Here is a 2,426-nt window from a genome sequence, read left to right as displayed (position 1 = left end):
CAATGATTTCATATCCTGCTTCATAATTAAATTCTCATGTTATATAATTTTTATATGAGAGATATATATTTTAAGGTTATTTGTACATGATTCAAACAACATACATCGCAATTTGAAATAATTTGTCCGTGCATCGCACGGGGTACTAATACTAGTGTTTATATATGAGCATGACTTCACACGTACATACGTTGCTGTATGGGGAAATCATTTGAGATTAATCAAAATAAAGTCCAAAACCAGATACCCATAATTTAGTATGTACATTATACTTTTATATGTTTCACCTACGGATTCTTGCAATAAAGCTTGAAACCTTGGATTTTGTTCTGTCAGTGTTCTTTTCCAAAAACTAGAACCTTTAGCTGCTTTCATGAGAAAGACCCCAACCCCATTGACATAAATTTCTATCTCAAATTCAAAGACACCACATGCCCAACCTTCAACTATGTCCACCAATAACGATTGTGTGGTGAAATGATAAATACCCATTCGTCCTTAATCAAAGGGTTCGAATTTGTATTATAGATAGTCGCTTTTATTAGAGAACACTTTATTCTTCAATGTAAAATTTTTCGGTGCGAATTCAGATTTTAGAGGGCACCACTAATACTAGTACAAGACACTCGGGAAGAAACAAAAAAAGCCTTCAATTATGTCCAGGGGCGGAGGCGCAAGTCGAAATATGGGTTCGATCGAACCCTGTAGCTTTTGCTCAAATAGTGTATTTGGTGTATAGAATTCATTAAATATGTACAAATATTAAATTTAAAACCCAGTCACTAACATTTAAAATCGTCATTCTAAAATCCAGAATCCATAAGGTTGAAATCATGGCTCTGCCTCTGACAGTCTGACTATGTCCATTTACTATAATTGCCACACAACAAGCCTATCATAAGATATTTTAGTTACAAACAAGTAACCTCCCCCTCTTCTCACCATTGGAAAGACCTATTCTTCTCATATCCTTATCTTTTTTTTACTTATTTCTTTTTGTCCCTTCAAACAAAGAGTTGAAGAAGAGAAGTTTGAGAAACACCCCATCTTAGATCTTCCTAGCAATTTTGTTACCCTGTAACACATATCCTCCATATGGACAGCCAATTACACCAAAACATGAACCACAAAGAAGAGAAACAGAGAAATCAAGAAAGTGATCCTCACAATGGCAGTAGCAGTAGTGCAACCTCACCACCACCTTCATCTTCATCATCTCCTTCACATGAATTCTCATTCACTATTTCCTTTCAACAAACGCCAAAATCACCTGCAGATAATAAAACAAATAAACAAATCCCTCCTTCTTCTTCATTCGCCATAGATTTATCACCAGCTGATGATATTTTCTTCCATGGCCACTTACTTCCTCTTCACCTTCTTTCCCATCTCCCCATTTCCCCCTCGCACTTCCACCAATTCAATGGATAGTTTTACTCTTCCAATAAGAGATCATTTTTTTGAAGATCAAAAAGTCCAAAATTCCAAGAATCAAAGAGTATTAGATCATAAGGACACTTGTGATACTACTTATACATCTAAGGGAAAACCAAAGGCAAAGTCTTTTTCCTTGTTTGGTTTACCAAAAGGAAGAAAAGGACATGAAGGTAAAGAAGAAAAGGAAAACAAAGAGAGATCACATGAAAGGAGGAAGCTGAAATTTGATATGATGAGTCAAGTTGTGAAGAGGTACATAAGAATGGTTAGGCCTCTTTTATCTTTCAGCAACAGAAAGAATGTGCAATTTCATAGGCAAGCTTATTCTTTTTCTGGGAATTTATCAAGTTTAAGAGGAAAGAATAAAGAGATTAATGGAAGGAAAGAGCAATTATATTCAGCACCAGCTTCAATGAGAACATCTCCTACAAATAGTGGTCTTCTTGTAGCTACACCTACAGGAGCTTATAATTCTCCTAATTCTTCTTCTTCTTCTACTTCTTCAAGTGATAGTACTATGGAAGAGTTGCAGGCTGCTATACAAGCTGCAATTGCTCATTGTAAGAAATCTATTTCAATGGAAGACAAAGTCAAATCCCATAATGACTAGGTTTGGAGAAGCTTTAATTTTCTTCTGTTTTTTTTATCCTTTTATAGTACAGCTGGTACCAATGTTTTTTTTCAAATTAATTTTCTTGTGTATCATAATGTATGTAAGTATTTTACAACATGATATCGGATATATTTTATGATTCGTGTTAAATTTTTAACATGGAAGCCATATACTCCCTCTTTTTGGAATGTCAAATTGACTAATTTTCCATATGAATTTGAACATAAATTCTTTTAAGTTTTGAAATAACATTTAGTATTTAGAAACTTTATAAAAAGTACTATAAATTACGATAGTTAATAACTTAAAATATTTAAAAACTATTTGCAAAAACAAGGTCAAAGAAAATCTTGTTTAATTCCTCAAATAATAATAG

At 33.5% G+C, this 2,426-nt stretch overlaps 1 pseudogene; it reads left to right on the top strand.

Annotated features, from left to right (window-relative positions):
* Positions 1 to 529: 529 nt before the first annotated feature.
* On the top strand, positions 530 to 2,195 carry LOC107812778 (BRI1 kinase inhibitor 1-like; annotated as a pseudogene).
* Positions 2,196 to 2,426: the final 231 nt, after the last annotated feature.

The sequence above is a fragment of the Nicotiana tabacum genome, chromosome 20, assembly GCF_000715075.1.
Source record: "Nicotiana tabacum cultivar K326 chromosome 20, ASM71507v2, whole genome shotgun sequence".
In the NCBI taxonomy this organism is placed as follows: domain Eukaryota; kingdom Viridiplantae; phylum Streptophyta; class Magnoliopsida; order Solanales; family Solanaceae; genus Nicotiana; species Nicotiana tabacum.
Note: the sequence above shows the minus strand (reverse complement) of the source record. Positions and strands in the feature narration are given on the sequence as shown.